Here is a 17,382-nt window from a genome sequence, read left to right as displayed (position 1 = left end):
AGGACTCTAACTTATGTTTTCTGGTATTGTACCTGCGTACATAGGCAACTGGCCTTGCTTGTGTTTCTTGAAGATGTAACACTGGTCGTTCAAGAGGCTTCTTTAGTTCTAAAAGAGTTGTGGGAGGTTTCAGGTTTTAAATCTCTCTAGGATCTTCACCTATACTCAGAGTTGGTGTGTAAAACTTGCAGGTCGTTTAACCCCCCACCAAATGGTATTGTGTGGAGCTCCTTGAATCAAGGTGTGTATAGCATTTCGCTATGGTGTGAGTCATTAGGGTTACAAGAAATGGCAAGATATGCAAAGGGGCAGAGAGTGGAAATACCTGTAGCCTCCCACTACTAAGTTAAAACTTAAAGAGGATCTGCAAAGAGAAGTGACAGGTTTTCAAGAAACCAAAGCAAGCCCATTCACAAAGGTTTGATACCGGAAAGTTTCATCTTGAGGTAGAAGACAATGGATGTCACTCACAAAGGGTTCAATAGTGGAGAATGTGGGCATCGATCCCACTACCTCTCACATGCAAAGCGAGCGCTCTACCATTTGAGCTAATCCCCCTGTGTAAGAATGGCTTCTGTGGCAAATCCTGGCAACCTGTTCAGCATGTATGTTGTTCTGTCCTAGACTGGATCACATTGTCTAGACAAATGAATGAAGTCTCTCATCACAGGCCCTCAGGGGACACTGGACAAGTAAGTGATTTACAGCTGGGGAATTAGCTCAAATGGTAGAGCGCTCGCTTAGCATGCGAGAAGTAGTGGGATCGATGCCCACATTCTCCAGGAAATTTGTTATATCTTGATTTTAGTCTGGTTGGGAAAGTCTTTTAATTCAGTTTGATAAAGTCCCCTTCTAAAACAAGATGGATTTCCTTGTTTTTATGCCATGGACTGATATTATACAGAAATGCTGTTCCATCCTTCCAGCATGGTTCACAGAGTTAAAGAGCCACCGCCAAGTAGGAAGGACATTTTTCTTGAGAGCACATGGGGGAGTATCACCGTTCTTAGACACTAACTAAATGCTCATATTTTCCCCAATAATATGTTTCTAATCTGTCATTTCAAGTTGGTAAGATATTCAGAGCACCTGGTTGATGGTCCTGGTCAGCGTTTTTGTCAGTACACGTGACGAGAATACAGCATTTGAGATAATGATCTGAAGCAGCAGAGTAAGCTGATTCAGTCAATTAGAGTAGAAATTTGTGTCTTGTAAACTTCACTGCGACGAGGATGGGATTCGAACCCACGCGTGCAGAGCACAATGGATTAGCAGTCCATCGCCTTGACCAGTCGGCCACCTCGTCCTATTCGGAGGTAAATTTATCTCCTGAAATTCAAACTTTTCCTGTTCTTAAGAGACTTGTTACAATGGTGACAAGTGGCTGTGGACACAAGAAGAAGAAAACTATTGCTGAAAAAACAGGATTCTAACCCATGCGTGCAGACCACAGTTGGTGATCATTTCTTTACTGGAGAACAATTTAGGGGACTACAGGACTCTAACTTATGTTTTCTGGTATTGTACCTGCGTACATAGGCAACTGGCCTTGCTTGTGTTTCTTGAAGATGTAACACTGGTCGTTCAAGAGGCTTCTTTAGTTCTAAAAGAGTTGTGGGAGGTTTCAGGTTTTAAATCTCTCTAGGATCTTCACCTATACTCAGAGTTGGTGTGTAAAACTTGCAGGTCGTTTAACCCCCCACCAAATGGTATTGTGTGGAGCTCCTTGAATCAAGGTGTGTATAGCATTTCGCTATGGTGTGAGTCATTAGGGTTACAAGAAATGGCAAGATATGCAAAGGGCCAGAGAGTGGAAATACCTGTAGCCTCCCACTACTAAGTTAAAACTTAAAGAGGATCTGGAAAGAGAAGTGACAGGTTTTCAAGAAACCAAAGCAAGCCTATTCACAAAGGTTTGATACCGGAAAGTTTCATCTTGAGGTAGAAGACAATGGATGTCACTCACAAAGGGTTCAATAGTGGAGAATGTGGGCATCGATCCCACTACCTCTCACATGCAAAGCGAGCGCTCTACCATTTGAGCTAATCCCCCTGTGTAAGAATGGCTTCTGTGGCAAATCCTGGCAACCTGTTCAGCATGTATGTTGTTCTGTCCTAGACTGGATCACATTGCCTAGACAAATGAATGAAGTCTCTCATCACAGGCCCTCAGGGGACACTGGACAAGTAAGTGATTTACAGAGATATCTACAGATCGGGAATTAGCTCAAATGGTAGAGCGCTCGCTTAGCATGCGAGAAGTAGTGGGATCGATGCTCACATTCTCCAGGAAATTTGTTATATCTTGATTTTAGTCTGGTTGGGAAAGTCTTTTAATTCAGTTTGATAAAGTCCCCTTCTAAAACAAGATGGATTTCCTTGTTTTTATGCCATGGACTGATATTATACAGAAATGCTGTTCCATCCTTCCAGCATGGTTCACAGAGTTAAAGAGCCACCGCCAAGTAGGAAGGACATTTTTCTTGAGAGCACATGGGGGAGACACTAACTAAATGCTCATATTTTCCCCAATAATATGTTTCTAATCTGTCATTTCAAGTTGGTAAGATATTCAGAGCACCTGGTTGATGGTCCTGGTCAGCGTTTTTGTCAGTACACGTGACGAGAATACAGCATTTGAGATAATGATCTGAAGCAGCAGAGTAAGCTGATTCAGTCAATTAGAGTAGAAATTTGTGTCTTGTAAACTTCACTGCGACGAGGATGGGATTCGAACCCACGCGTGCAGAGCACAATGGATTAGCAGTCCATCGCCTTGACCAGTCGGCCACCTCGTCCTATTCGGAGGTAAATTTATCTCCTGAAATTCAAACTTTTCCTGTTCTTAAGAGACTTGTTACAATGGTGACAAGTGGCTGTGGACACAAGAAGAAGAAAACTATTGCTGAAAAAACAGGATTCTAACCCATGCGTGCAGACCACAGTTGGTGATCATTTCTTTACTGGAGAACAATTTAGGGGACTACAGGACTCTAACTTATGTTTTCTGGTATTGTACCTGCGTACATAGGCAACTGGCCTTGCTTGTGTTTCTTGAAGATGTAACACTGGTCGTTCAAGAGGCTTCTTTAGTTCTAAAAGAGTTGTGGGAGGTTTCAGGTTTTAAATCTCTCTAGGATCTTCACCTATACTCAGAGTTGGTGTGTAAAACTTGCAGGTCGTTTAACCCCCCACCAAATGGTATTGTGTGGAGCTCCTTGAATCAAGGTGTGTATAGCATTTCGCTATGGTGTGAGTCATTAGGGTTACAAGAAATGGCAAGATATGCAAAGGGCCAGAGAGTGGAAATACCTGTAGCCTCCCACTACTAAGTTAAAACTTAAAGAGGATCTGGAAAGAGAAGTGACAGGTTTTCAAGAAACCAAAGCAAGCCTATTCACAAAGGTTTGATACCGGAAAGTTTCATCTTGAGGTAGAAGACAATGGATGTCACTCACAAAGGGTTCAATAGTGGAGAATGTGGGCATCGATCCCACTACCTCTCACATGCAAAGCGAGCGCTCTACCATTTGAGCTAATCCCCCTGTGTAAGAATGGCTTCTGTGGCAAATCCTGGCAACCTGTTCAGCATGTATGTTGTTCTGTCCTAGACTGGATCACATTGCCTAGACAAATGAATGAAGTCTCTCATCACAGGCCCTCAGGGGACACTGGACAAGTAAGTGATTTACAGAGATATCTACAGATGGGGAATTAGCTCAAATGGTAGAGCGCTCGCTTAGCATGCGAGAAGTAGTGGGATCAATGCCCACATTCTCCAGGAAATTTGTTATATCTTGATTTTAGTCTGGTTGGGAAAGTCTTTTAATTCAGTTTGATAAAGTCCCCTTCTAAAACAAGATGGATTTCCTTGTTTTTATGCCATGGACTGATATTATACAGAAATGCTGTTCCATCCTTCCAGCATGGTTCACAGAGTTAAAGAGCCACCGCCAAGTAGGAAGGACATTTTTCTTGAGAGCACATGGGGGAGTATCACCGTTCTTAGACACTAACTAAATGCTCATATTTTCCCCAATAATATGTTTCTAATCTGTCATTTCAAGTTGGTAAGATATTCAGAGCACCTGGTTGATGGTCCTGGTCAGCGTTTTTGTCAGTACACGTGACGAGAATACAGCATTTGAGATAATGATCTGAAGCAGCAGAGTAAGCCGATTCAGTCAATTAGAGTAGAAATTTGTGTCTTGTAAACTTCACTGCGACGAGGATGGGATTCAAACCCACGCGTGCAGAGCACAATGGATTAGCAGTCCATCGCCTTGACCACTCGGCCACCTCGTCCTATTCGGAGGTAAATTTATCTCCTGAAATTCAAACTTTTCCTGTTCTTAAGAGACTTGTTACAATGGTGACAAGTGGCTGTGGACACAAGAAGAAGAAAACTATTGCTGAAAAAACAGGATTCTAACCCATGCGTGCAGACCACAGTTGGTGATCATTTCTTTACTGGAGAACAATTTAGGGGACTACAGGACTCTAACTTATGTTTTCTGGTATTGTACCTGCGTACATAGGCAACTGGCCTTGCTTGTGTTTCTTGAAGATGTAACACTGGTCGTTCAAGAGGCTTCTTTAGTTCTAAAAGAGTTGTGGGAGGTTTCAGGTTTTAAATCTCTCTAGGATCTTCACCTATACTCAGAGTTGGTGTGTAAAACTTGCAGGTCGTTTAACCCCCCACCAAATGGTATTGTGTGGAGCTCCTTGAATCAAGGTGTGTATAGCATTTCGCTATGGTGTGAGTCATTAGGGTTACAAGAAATGGCAAGATATGCAAAGGGCCAGAGAGTGGAAATACCTGTAGCCTCCCACTACTAAGTTAAAACTTAAAGAGGATCTGGAAAGAGAAGTGACAGGTTTTCAAGAAACCAAAGCAAGCCTATGCACAAAGGTTTGATACCGAAAAGTTTCATCTTGAGGTAGAAGACAATGGATGTCACTCACAAAGGGTTCAATGGTGGAGAATGTGGGCATCGATCCCACTACCTCTCACATGCAAAGCGAGCGCTCTACCATTTGAGCTAATCCCCCTGTGTAAGAATGGCTTCTGTGGCAAATCCTGGCAACCTGTTCAGCATGTATGTTGTTCTGTCCTAGACTGGATCACATTGCCTAGACAAATGAATGAAGTCTCTCATCACAGGCCCTCAGGGGACACTGGACAAGTAAGTGATTTACAGCTGGGGAATTAGCTCAAATGGTAGAGCGCTCGCTTAGCATGCGAGAAGTAGTGGGATCGATGCCCACATTCTCCAGGAAATTTGTTATATCTTGATTTTAGTCTGGTTGGGAAAGTCTTTTAATTCAGTTTGATAAAGTCCCCTTCTAAAACAAGATGGATTTCCTTGTTTTTATGCCATGGACTGATATTATACAGAAATGCTGTTCCATCCTTCCAGCATGGTTCACAGAGTTAAAGAGCCACCGCCAAGTAGGAAGGACATTTTTCTTGAGAGCACATGGGGGAGTATCACCGTTCTTAGACACTAACTAAATGCTCATATTTTCCCCAATAATATGTTTCTAATCTGTCATTTCAAGTTGGTAAGATATTCAGAGCACCTGGTTGATGGTCCTGGTCAGCGTTTTTGTCAGTACACGTGACGAGAATACAGCATTTGAGATAATGATCTGAAGCAGCAGAGTAAGCTGATTCAGTCAATTAGAGTAGAAATTTGTGTCTTGTAAACTTCACTGCGACGAGGATGGGATTCAAACCCACGCGTGTAGAGCACAATGGATTAGCAGTCCATCGCCTTGACCACTCGGCCACCTCGTCCTATTGGGAGGTAAATTTATCTCCTGAAATTCAAACTTTTCCTGTTCTTAAGAGACTTGTTACAATGGTGACAAGTGGCTGTGGACACAAGAAGAAGAAAACTATTGCTGAAAAAACAGGATTCTAACCCATGCGTGCAGACCACAGTTGGTGATCATTTCTTTACTGGAGAACAATTTAGGGGACTACAGGACTCTAACTTATGTTTTCTGGTATTGTACCTGCGTACATAGGCAACTGGCCTTGCTTGTGTTTCTTGAAGATGTAACACTGGTCGTTCAAGAGGCTTCTTTAGTTCTAAAAGAGTTGTGGGAGGTTTCAGGTTTTAAATCTCTCTAGGATCTTCACCTATACTCAGAGTTGGTGTGTAAAACTTGCAGGTCGTTTAACCCCCCACCAAATGGTATTGTGTGGAGCTCCTTGAATCAAGGTGTGTATAGCATTTCGCTATGGTGTGAGTCATTAGGGTTACAAGAAATGGCAAGATATGCAAAGGGCCAGAGAGTGGAAATACCTGTAGCCTCCCACTACTAAGTTAAAACTTAAAGAGGATCTGGAAAGAGAAGTGACAGGTTTTCAAGAAACCAAAGCAAGCCTATTCACAAAGGTTTGATACCGGAAAGTTTCATCTTGAGGTAGAAGACAATGGATGTCACTCACAAAGGGTTCAATAGTGGAGAATGTGGGCATCGATCCCACTACCTCTCACATGCAAAGCGAGCGCTCTACCATTTGAGCTAATCCCCCTGTGTAAGAATGGCTTCTGTGGCAAATCCTGGCAACCTGTTCAGCATGTATGTTGTTCTGTCCTAGACTGGATCACATTGCCTAGACAAATGAATGAAGTCTCTCATCACAGGCCCTCAGGGGACACTGGACAAGTAAGTGATTTACAGAGATATCTACAGATCGGGAATTAGCTCAAATGGTAGAGCGCTCGCTTAGCATGCGAGAAGTAGTGGGATCGATGCTCACATTCTCCAGGAAATTTGTTATATCTTGATTTTAGTCTGGTTGGGAAAGTCTTTTAATTCAGTTTGATAAAGTCCCCTTCTAAAACAAGATGGATTTCCTTGTTTTTATGCCATGGACTGATATTATACAGAAATGCTGTTCCATCCTTCCAGCATGGTTCACAGAGTTAAAGAGCCACCGCCAAGTAGGAAGGACATTTTTCTTGAGAGCACATGGGGGAGACACTAACTAAATGCTCATATTTTCCCCAATAATATGTTTCTAATCTGTCATTTCAAGTTGGTAAGATATTCAGAGCACCTGGTTGATGGTCCTGGTCAGCGTTTTTGTCAGTACACGTGACGAGAATACAGCATTTGAGATAATGATCTGAAGCAGCAGAGTAAGCTGATTCAGTCAATTAGAGTAGAAATTTGTGTCTTGTAAACTTCACTGCGACGAGGATGGGATTCGAACCCACGCGTGCAGAGCACAATGGATTAGCAGTCCATCGCCTTGACCAGTCGGCCACCTCGTCCTATTCGGAGGTAAATTTATCTCCTGAAATTCAAACTTTTCCTGTTCTTAAGAGACTTGTTACAATGGTGACAAGTGGCTGTGGACACAAGAAGAAGAAAACTATTGCTGAAAAAACAGGATTCTAACCCATGCGTGCAGACCACAGTTGGTGATCATTTCTTTACTGGAGAACAATTTAGGGGACTACAGGACTCTAACTTATGTTTTCTGGTATTGTACCTGCGTACATAGGCAACTGGCCTTGCTTGTGTTTCTTGAAGATGTAACACTGGTCGTTCAAGAGGCTTCTTTAGTTCTAAAAGAGTTGTGGGAGGTTTCAGGTTTTAAATCTCTCTAGGATCTTCACCTATACTCAGAGTTGGTGTGTAAAACTTGCAGGTCGTTTAACCCCCCACCAAATGGTATTGTGTGGAGCTCCTTGAATCAAGGTGTGTATAGCATTTCGCTATGGTGTGAGTCATTAGGGTTACAAGAAATGGCAAGATATGCAAAGGGCCAGAGAGTGGAAATACCTGTAGCCTCCCACTACTAAGTTAAAACTTAAAGAGGATCTGGAAAGAGAAGTGACAGGTTTTCAAGAAACCAAAGCAAGCCTATTCACAAAGGTTTGATACCGGAAAGTTTCATCTTGAGGTAGAAGACAATGGATGTCACTCACAAAGGGTTCAATAGTGGAGAATGTGGGCATCGATCCCACTACCTCTCACATGCAAAGCGAGCGCTCTACCATTTGAGCTAATCCCCCTGTGTAAGAATGGCTTCTGTGGCAAATCCTGGCAACCTGTTCAGCATGTATGTTGTTCTGTCCTAGACTGGATCACATTGCCTAGACAAATGAATGAAGTCTCTCATCACAGGCCCTCAGGGGACACTGGACAAGTAAGTGATTTACAGAGATATCTACAGATCGGGAATTAGCTCAAATGGTAGAGCGCTCGCTTAGCATGCGAGAAGTAGTGGGATCGATGCTCACATTCTCCAGGAAATTTGTTATATCTTGATTTTAGTCTGGTTGGGAAAGTCTTTTAATTCAGTTTGATAAAGTCCCCTTCTAAAACAAGATGGATTTCCTTGTTTTTATGCCATGGACTGATATTATACAGAAATGCTGTTCCATCCTTCCAGCATGGTTCACAGAGTTAAAGAGCCACCGCCAAGTAGGAAGGACATTTTTCTTGAGAGCACATGGGGGAGACACTAACTAAATGCTCATATTTTCCCCAATAATATGTTTCTAATCTGTCATTTCAAGTTGGTAAGATATTCAGAGCACCTGGTTGATGGTCCTGGTCAGCGTTTTTGTCAGTACACGTGACGAGAATACAGCATTTGAGATAATGATCTGAAGCAGCAGAGTAAGCTGATTCAGTCAATTAGAGTAGAAATTTGTGTCTTGTAAACTTCACTGCGACGAGGATGGGATTCGAACCCACGCGTGCAGAGCACAATGGATTAGCAGTCCATCGCCTTGACCAGTCGGCCACCTCGTCCTATTCGGAGGTAAATTTATCTCCTGAAATTCAAACTTTTCCTGTTCTTAAGAGACTTGTTACAATGGTGACAAGTGGCTGTGGACACAAGAAGAAGAAAACTATTGCTGAAAAAACAGGATTCTAACCCATGCGTGCAGACCACAGTTGGTGATCATTTCTTTACTGGAGAACAATTTAGGGGACTACAGGACTCTAACTTATGTTTTCTGGTATTGTACCTGCGTACATAGGCAACTGGCCTTGCTTGTGTTTCTTGAAGATGTAACACTGGTCGTTCAAGAGGCTTCTTTAGTTCTAAAAGAGTTGTGGGAGGTTTCAGGTTTTAAATCTCTCTAGGATCTTCACCTATACTCAGAGTTGGTGTGTAAAACTTGCAGGTCGTTTAACCCCCCACCAAATGGTATTGTGTGGAGCTCCTTGAATCAAGGTGTGTATAGCATTTCGCTATGGTGTGAGTCATTAGGGTTACAAGAAATGGCAAGATATGCAAAGGGCCAGAGAGTGGAAATACCTGTAGCCTCCCACTACTAAGTTAAAACTTAAAGAGGATCTGGAAAGAGAAGTGACAGGTTTTCAAGAAACCAAAGCAAGCCTATTCACAAAGGTTTGATACCGGAAAGTTTCATCTTGAGGTAGAAGACAATGGATGTCACTCACAAAGGGTTCAATAGTGGAGAATGTGGGCATCGATCCCACTACCTCTCACATGCAAAGCGAGCGCTCTACCATTTGAGCTAATCCCCCTGTGTAAGAATGGCTTCTGTGGCAAATCCTGGCAACCTGTTCAGCATGTATGTTGTTCTGTCCTAGACTGGATCACATTGCCTAGACAAATGAATGAAGTCTCTCATCACAGGCCCTCAGGGGACACTGGACAAGTAAGTGATTTACAGAGATATCTACAGATGGGGAATTAGCTCAAATGGTAGAGCGCTCGCTTAGCATGCGAGAAGTAGTGGGATCAATGCCCACATTCTCCAGGAAATTTGTTATATCTTGATTTTAGTCTGGTTGGGAAAGTCTTTTAATTCAGTTTGATAAAGTCCCCTTCTAAAACAAGATGGATTTCCTTGTTTTTATGCCATGGACTGATATTATACAGAAATGCTGTTCCATCCTTCCAGCATGGTTCACAGAGTTAAAGAGCCACCGCCAAGTAGGAAGGACATTTTTCTTGAGAGCACATGGGGGAGACACTAACTAAATGCTCATATTTTCCCCAATAATATGTTTCTAATCTGTCATTTCAAGTTGGTAAGATATTCAGAGCACCTGGTTGATGGTCCTGGTCAGCGTTTTTGTCAGTACACGTGACGAGAATACAGCATTTGAGATAATGATCTGAAGCAGCAGAGTAAGCTGATTCAGTCAATTAGAGTAGAAATTTGTGTCTTGTAAACTTCACTGCGACGAGGATGGGATTCGAACCCACGCGTGCAGAGCACAATGGATTAGCAGTCCATCGCCTTGACCACTCGGCCACCTCGTCCTATTCGGAGGTAAATTTATCTCCTGAAATTCAAACTTTTCCTGTTCTTAAGAGACTTGTTACAATGGTGACAAGTGGCTGTGGACACAAGAAGAAGAAAACTATTGCTGAAAAAACAGGATTCTAACCCATGCGTGCAGACCACAGTTGGTGATCATTTCTTTACTGGAGAACAATTTAGGGGACTACAGGACTCTAACTTATGTTTTCTGGTATTGTACCTGCGTACATAGGCAACTGGCCTTGCTTGTGTTTCTTGAAGATGTAACACTGGTCGTTCAAGAGGCTTCTTTAGTTCTAAAAGAGTTGTGGGAGGTTTCAGGTTTTAAATCTCTCTAGGATCTTCACCTATACTCAGAGTTGGTGTGTAAAACTTGCAGGTCGTTTAACCCCCCACCAAATGGTATTGTGTGGAGCTCCTTGAATCAAGGTGTGTATAGCATTTCGCTATGGTGTGAGTCATTAGGGTTACAAGAAATGGCAAGATATGCAAAGGGCCAGAGAGTGGAAATACCTGTAGCCTCCCACTACTAAGTTAAAACTTAAAGAGGATCTGGAAAGAGAAGTGACAGGTTTTCAAGAAACCAAAGCAAGCCTATGCACAAAGGTTTGATACCGAAAAGTTTCATCTTGAGGTAGAAGACAATGGATGTCACTCACAAAGGGTTCAATAGTGGAGAATGTGGGCATCGATCCCACTACCTCTCACATGCAAAGCGAGCGCTCTACCATTTGAGCTAATCCCCCTGTGTAAGAATGGCTTCTGTGGCAAATCCTGGCAACCTGTTCAACATGTATGTTGTTCTGTCCTAGACTGGATCACATTGCCTAGACAAATGAATGAAGTCTCTCATCACAGGCCCTCAGGGGACACTGGACAAGTAAGTGATTTACAGCTGGGGAATTAGCTCAAATGGTAGAGCGCTCGCTTAGCATGCGAGAAGTAGTGGGATCGATGCCCACATTCTCCAGGAAATTTGTTATATCTTGATTTTAGTCTGGTTGGGAAAGTCTTTTAATTCAGTTTGATAAAGTCCCCTTCTAAAACAAGATGGATTTCCTTGTTTTTATGCCATGGACTGATATTATACAGAAATGCTGTTCCATCCTTCCAGCATGGTTCACAGAGTTAAAGAGCCACCGCCAAGTAGGAAGGACATTTTTCTTGAGAGCACATGGGGGAGTATCACCGTTCTTAGACACTAACTAAATGCTCATATTTTCCCCAATAATATGTTTCTAATCTGTCATTTCAAGTTGGTAAGATATTCAGAGCACCTGGTTGATGGTCCTGGTCAGCGTTTTTGTCAGTACACGTGACGAGAATACAGCATTTGAGATAATGATCTGAAGCAGCAGAGTAAGCCGATTCAGTCAATTAGAGTAGAAATTTGTGTCTTGTAAACTTCACTGCGACGAGGATGGGATTCGAACCCACGCGTGCAGAGCACAATGGATTAGCAGTCCATCGCCTTGACCACTCGGCCACCTCGTCCTATTCGGAGGTAAATTTATCTCCTGAAATTCAAACTTTTCCTGTTCTTAAGAGACTTGTTACAATGGTGACAAGTGGCTGTGGACACAAGAAGAAGAAAACTATTGCTGAAAAAACAGGATTCTAACCCATGCGTGCAGACCACAGTTGGTGATCATTTCTTTACTGGAGAACAATTTAGGGGACTACAGGACTCTAACTTATGTTTTCTGGTATTGTACCTGCGTACATAGGCAACTGGCCTTGCTTGTGTTTCTTGAAGATGTAACACTGGTCGTTCAAGAGGCTTCTTTAGTTCTAAAAGAGTTGTGGGAGGTTTCAGGTTTTAAATCTCTCTAGGATCTTCACCTATACTCAGAGTTGGTGTGTAAAACTTGCAGGTCGTTTAACCCCCACCAAATGGTATTGTGTAGAGCTCCTTGAATCAAGGTGTGTATAGCATTTCGCTATGGTGTGAGTCATTAGGGTTACAAGAAATGGCAAGATATGCAAAGGGCCAGAGAGTGGAAATACCTGTAGCCTCCCACTACTAAGTTAAAACTTAAAGAGGATCTGGAAAGAGAAGTGACAGGTTTTCAAGAAACCAAAGCAAGCCTATGCACAAAGGTTTGATACCGAAAAGTTTCATCTTGAGGTAGAAGACAATGGATGTCACTCACAAAGGGTTCAATAGTGGAGAATGTGGGCATCGATCCCACTACCTCTCACATGCAAAGCGAGCGCTCTACCATTTGAGCTAATCCCCCTGTGTAAGAATGGCTTCTGTGGCAAATCCTGGCAACCTGTTCAGCATGTATGTTGTTCTGTCCTAGACTGGATCACATTGCCTAGACAAATGAATGAAGTCTCTCATCACAGGCCCTCAGGGGACACTGGACAAGTAAGTGATTTACAGCTGGGGAATTAGCTCAAATGGTAGAGTGCTCGCTTAGCATGCGAGAAGTAGTGGGATCGATGCCCACATTCTCCAGGAAATTTGTTATATCTTGATTTTAGTCTGGTTGGGAAAGTCTTTTAATTCAGTTTGATAAAGTCCCCTTCTAAAACAAGATGGATTTCCTTGTTTTTATGCCATGGACTGATATTATACAGAAATGCTGTTCCATCCTTCCAGCATGGTTCACAGAGTTAAAGAGCCACCGCCAAGTAGGAAGGACATTTTTCTTGAGAGCACATGGGGGAGTATCACCGTTCTTAGACACTAACTAAATGCTCATATTTTCCCCAATAATATGTTTCTAATCTGTCATTTCAAGTTGGTAAGATATTCAGAGCACCTGGTTGATGGTCCTGGTCAGCGTTTTTGTCAGTACACGTGACGAGAATACAGCATTTGAGATAATGATCTGAAGCAGCAGAGTAAGCTGATTCAGTCAATTAGAGTAGAAATTTGTGTCTTGTAAACTTCACTGCGACGAGGATGGGATTCAAACCCACGCGTGTAGAGCACAATGGATTAGCAGTCCATCGCCTTGACCAGTCGGCCACCTCGTCCTATTCGGAGGTAAATTTATCTCCTGAAATTCAAACTTTTCCTGTTCTTAAGAGACTTGTTACAATGGTGACAAGTGGCTGTGGACACAAGAAGAAGAAAACTATTGCTGAAAAAACAGGATTCTAACCCATGCGTGCAGACCACAGTTGGTGATCATTTCTTTACTGGAGAACAATTTAGGGGACTACAGGACTCTAACTTATGTTTTCTGGTATTGTACCTGCGTACATAGGCAACTGGCCTTGCTTGTGTTTCTTGAAGATGTAACACTGGTCGTTCAAGAGGCTTCTTTAGTTCTAAAAGAGTTGTGGGAGGTTTCAGGTTTTAAATCTCTCTAGGATCTTCACCTATACTCAGAGTTGGTGTGTAAAACTTGCAGGTCGTTTAACCCCCCACCAAATGGTATTGTGTGGAGCTCCTTGAATCAAGGTGTGTATAGCATTTCGCTATGGTGTGAGTCATTAGGGTTACAAGAAATGGCAAGATATGCAAAGGGCCAGAGAGTGGAAATACCTGTAGCCTCCCACTACTAAGTTAAAACTTAAAGAGGATCTGGAAAGAGAAGTGACAGGTTTTCAAGAAACCAAAGCAAGCCTATTCACAAAGGTTTGATACCGGAAAGTTTCATCTTGAGGTAGAAGACAATGGATGTCACTCACAAAGGGTTCAATAGTGGAGAATGTGGGCATCGATCCCACTACCTCTCACATGCAAAGCGAGCGCTCTACCATTTGAGCTAATCCCCCTGTGTAAGAATGGCTTCTGTGGCAAATCCTGGCAACCTGTTCAGCATGTATGTTGTTCTGTCCTAGACTGGATCACATTGCCTAGACAAATGAATGAAGTCTCTCATCACAGGCCCTCAGGGGACACTGGACAAGTAAGTGATTTACAGAGATATCTACAGATCGGGAATTAGCTCAAATGGTAGAGCGCTCGCTTAGCATGCGAGAAGTAGTGGGATCGATGCTCACATTCTCCAGGAAATTTGTTATATCTTGATTTTAGTCTGGTTGGGAAAGTCTTTTAATTCAGTTTGATAAAGTCCCCTTCTAAAACAAGATGGATTTCCTTGTTTTTATGCCATGGACTGATATTATACAGAAATGCTGTTCCATCCTTCCAGCATGGTTCACAGAGTTAAAGAGCCACCGCCAAGTAGGAAGGACATTTTTCTTGAGAGCACATGGGGGAGACACTAACTAAATGCTCATATTTTCCCCAATAATATGTTTCTAATCTGTCATTTCAAGTTGGTAAGATATTCAGAGCACCTGGTTGATGGTCCTGGTCAGCGTTTTTGTCAGTACACGTGACGAGAATACAGCATTTGAGATAATGATCTGAAGCAGCAGAGTAAGCTGATTCAGTCAATTAGAGTAGAAATTTGTGTCTTGTAAACTTCACTGCGACGAGGATGGGATTCGAACCCACGCGTGCAGAGCACAATGGATTAGCAGTCCATCGCCTTGACCAGTCGGCCACCTCGTCCTATTCGGAGGTAAATTTATCTCCTGAAATTCAAACTTTTCCTGTTCTTAAGAGACTTGTTACAATGGTGACAAGTGGCTGTGGACACAAGAAGAAGAAAACTATTGCTGAAAAAACAGGATTCTAACCCATGCGTGCAGACCACAGTTGGTGATCATTTCTTTACTGGAGAACAATTTAGGGGACTACAGGACTCTAACTTATGTTTTCTGGTATTGTACCTGCGTACATAGGCAACTGGCCTTGCTTGTGTTTCTTGAAGATGTAACACTGGTCGTTCAAGAGGCTTCTTTAGTTCTAAAAGAGTTGTGGGAGGTTTCAGGTTTTAAATCTCTCTAGGATCTTCACCTATACTCAGAGTTGGTGTGTAAAACTTGCAGGTCGTTTAACCCCCCACCAAATGGTATTGTGTGGAGCTCCTTGAATCAAGGTGTGTATAGCATTTCGCTATGGTGTGAGTCATTAGGGTTACAAGAAATGGCAAGATATGCAAAGGGCCAGAGAGTGGAAATACCTGTAGCCTCCCACTACTAAGTTAAAACTTAAAGAGGATCTGGAAAGAGAAGTGACAGGTTTTCAAGAAACCAAAGCAAGCCTATTCACAAAGGTTTGATACCGGAAAGTTTCATCTTGAGGTAGAAGACAATGGATGTCACTCACAAAGGGTTCAATAGTGGAGAATGTGGGCATCGATCCCACTACCTCTCACATGCAAAGCGAGCGCTCTACCATTTGAGCTAATCCCCCTGTGTAAGAATGGCTTCTGTGGCAAATCCTGGCAACCTGTTCAGCATGTATGTTGTTCTGTCCTAGACTGGATCACATTGCCTAGACAAATGAATGAAGTCTCTCATCACAGGCCCTCAGGGGACACTGGACAAGTAAGTGATTTACAGAGATATCTACAGATGGGGAATTAGCTCAAATGGTAGAGCGCTCGCTTAGCATGCGAGAAGTAGTGGGATCAATGCCCACATTCTCCAGGAAATTTGTTATATCTTGATTTTAGTCTGGTTGGGAAAGTCTTTTAATTCAGTTTGATAAAGTCCCCTTCTAAAACAAGATGGATTTCCTTGTTTTTATGCCATGGACTGATATTATACAGAAATGCTGTTCCATCCTTCCAGCATGGTTCACAGAGTTAAAGAGCCACCGCCAAGTAGGAAGGACATTTTTCTTGAGAGCACATGGGGGAGACACTAACTAAATGCTCATATTTTCCCCAATAATATGTTTCTAATCTGTCATTTCAAGTTGGTAAGATATTCAGAGCACCTGGTTGATGGTCCTGGTCAGCGTTTTTGTCAGTACACGTGACGAGAATACAGCATTTGAGATAATGATCTGAAGCAGCAGAGTAAGCTGATTCAGTCAATTAGAGTAGAAATTTGTGTCTTGTAAACTTCACTGCGACGAGGATGGGATTCGAACCCACGCGTGCAGAGCACAATGGATTAGCAGTCCATCGCCTTGACCACTCGGCCACCTCGTCCTATTCGGAGGTAAATTTATCTCCTGAAATTCAAACTTTTCCTGTTCTTAAGAGACTTGTTACAATGGTGACAAGTGGCTGTGGACACAAGAAGAAGAAAACTATTGCTGAAAAAACAGGATTCTAACCCATGCGTGCAGACCACAGTTGGTGATCATTTCTTTACTGGAGAACAATTTAGGGGACTACAGGACTCTAACTTATGTTTTCTGGTATTGTACCTGCGTACATAGGCAACTGGCCTTGCTTGTGTTTCTTGAAGATGTAACACTGGTCGTTCAAGAGGCTTCTTTAGTTCTAAAAGAGTTGTGGGAGGTTTCAGGTTTTAAATCTCTCTAGGATCTTCACCTATACTCAGAGTTGGTGTGTAAAACTTGCAGGTCGTTTAACCCCCCACCAAATGGTATTGTGTGGAGCTCCTTGAATCAAGGTGTGTATAGCATTTCGCTATGGTGTGAGTCATTAGGGTTACAAGAAATGGCAAGATATGCAAAGGGCCAGAGAGTGGAAATACCTGTAGCCTCCCACTACTAAGTTAAAACTTAAAGAGGATCTGGAAAGAGAAGTGACAGGTTTTCAAGAAACCAAAGCAAGCCTACGCACAAAGGTTTGATACCGAAAAGTTTCATCTTGAGGTAGAAGACAATGGATGTCACTCAAAAATGGTTCAATAGTGGAGAATGTGGGCATCGATCCCACTACCTCTCACATGCAAAGCGAGCGCTCTACCATTTGAGCTAATCCCCCTGTGTAAGAATGGCTTCTGTGGCAAATCCTGGCAACCTGTTCAGCATGTATGTTGTTCTGTCCTAGACTGGATCACATTGCCTAGACAAATGAATGAAGTCTCTCATCACAGGCCCTCAGGGGACACTGGACAAGTAAGTGATTTACAGAGATATCTACAGATGGGGAATTAGCTCAAATGGTAGAGCGCTCGCTTAGCATGCGAGAAGTAGTGGGATCAATGCCCACATTCTCCAGGAAATTTGTTATATCTTGATTTTAGTCTGGTTGGGAAAGTCTTTTAATTCAGTTTGATAAAGTCCCCTTCTAAAACAAGATGGATTTCCTTGTTTTTATGCCATGGACTGATATTATACAGAAATGCTGTTCCATCCTTCCAGCATGGT

The 17,382-nt window shown here is 42.6% G+C and overlaps 11 non-coding genes across 11 annotated transcripts; all 11 read right to left on the bottom strand.

Annotated features, from left to right (window-relative positions):
- Positions 1-1,224: 1,224 nt before the first annotated feature.
- trnas-gcu (transfer RNA serine (anticodon GCU)) lies at positions 1,225-1,306 on the bottom strand. The gene has a single exon. It is a non-coding gene; the product is annotated as a tRNA-Ser (tRNA).
- A 1,410-nt stretch (positions 1,307-2,716) lies between these two features.
- Positions 2,717-2,798, bottom strand: trnas-gcu (transfer RNA serine (anticodon GCU)). Its single transcript has one exon. It is a non-coding gene; the product is annotated as a tRNA-Ser (tRNA).
- Positions 2,799-4,223: 1,425 nt separating this feature from the next.
- trnas-gcu (transfer RNA serine (anticodon GCU)) lies at positions 4,224-4,305 on the bottom strand. Its single transcript has one exon. It is a non-coding gene; the product is annotated as a tRNA-Ser (tRNA).
- A 1,413-nt stretch (positions 4,306-5,718) lies between these two features.
- trnas-gcu (transfer RNA serine (anticodon GCU)) lies at positions 5,719-5,800 on the bottom strand. Its single transcript has one exon. It is a non-coding gene; the product is annotated as a tRNA-Ser (tRNA).
- Positions 5,801-7,210: 1,410 nt separating this feature from the next.
- On the bottom strand, positions 7,211-7,292 carry trnas-gcu (transfer RNA serine (anticodon GCU)). Its single transcript has one exon. It is a non-coding gene; the product is annotated as a tRNA-Ser (tRNA).
- Positions 7,293-8,702: 1,410 nt separating this feature from the next.
- On the bottom strand, positions 8,703-8,784 carry trnas-gcu (transfer RNA serine (anticodon GCU)). Its single transcript has one exon. It is a non-coding gene; the product is annotated as a tRNA-Ser (tRNA).
- A 1,410-nt stretch (positions 8,785-10,194) lies between these two features.
- Positions 10,195-10,276, bottom strand: trnas-gcu (transfer RNA serine (anticodon GCU)). The gene has a single exon. It is a non-coding gene; the product is annotated as a tRNA-Ser (tRNA).
- Positions 10,277-11,689: 1,413 nt separating this feature from the next.
- On the bottom strand, positions 11,690-11,771 carry trnas-gcu (transfer RNA serine (anticodon GCU)). The gene has a single exon. It is a non-coding gene; the product is annotated as a tRNA-Ser (tRNA).
- A 1,412-nt stretch (positions 11,772-13,183) lies between these two features.
- On the bottom strand, positions 13,184-13,265 carry trnas-gcu (transfer RNA serine (anticodon GCU)). The gene has a single exon. It is a non-coding gene; the product is annotated as a tRNA-Ser (tRNA).
- A 1,410-nt stretch (positions 13,266-14,675) lies between these two features.
- trnas-gcu (transfer RNA serine (anticodon GCU)) lies at positions 14,676-14,757 on the bottom strand. The gene has a single exon. It is a non-coding gene; the product is annotated as a tRNA-Ser (tRNA).
- A 1,410-nt stretch (positions 14,758-16,167) lies between these two features.
- Positions 16,168-16,249, bottom strand: trnas-gcu (transfer RNA serine (anticodon GCU)). The gene has a single exon. It is a non-coding gene; the product is annotated as a tRNA-Ser (tRNA).
- Positions 16,250-17,382: the final 1,133 nt, after the last annotated feature.

This window comes from Pleuronectes platessa, chromosome 16 (genome assembly GCF_947347685.1).
Source record: "Pleuronectes platessa chromosome 16, fPlePla1.1, whole genome shotgun sequence".
In the NCBI taxonomy this organism is placed as follows: Eukaryota; Metazoa; Chordata; class Actinopteri; order Pleuronectiformes; family Pleuronectidae; genus Pleuronectes; species Pleuronectes platessa.
The sequence above is the reverse complement of the archived record's forward strand: the minus strand, read 5'-3'. Positions and strand labels throughout refer to the sequence as shown.